The sequence below is a fragment of the Elaeis guineensis genome, chromosome 5 (assembly GCF_000442705.2).
Source record: "Elaeis guineensis isolate ETL-2024a chromosome 5, EG11, whole genome shotgun sequence".
Lineage (NCBI taxonomy): Eukaryota > Viridiplantae > Streptophyta > Magnoliopsida > Arecales > Arecaceae > Elaeis > Elaeis guineensis.
Window position 1 is genome coordinate 96,165,588 of NC_025997.2, and position 278 is coordinate 96,165,865.

Below are 278 nucleotides of genomic sequence, written 5' to 3' on the forward strand. Positions count from 1 at the left end.
AGAGGGGCTTCTTCATTTGAGTAAAGCGTATTTATTGTTATATTCGCTCACTTAAGGAGCTATTCTTGTACTTATTTGTGCTCTAAACTGATTTTATCTTGTGAGTAATTATTTTTGTTTTGGAGGGTTTCTAAAACAAGGAAAGGTTGATCCGAACCTGAAATCGGAGTGTATTGGGTCGGCTTGTACCCGAAAAATAAGTGGACTAGCTTGGGATAGCTAGTGTCGGAGTTTCCGACGGTTGTATTCGGGTTGAATACAAAGTATAGTGGATTGGA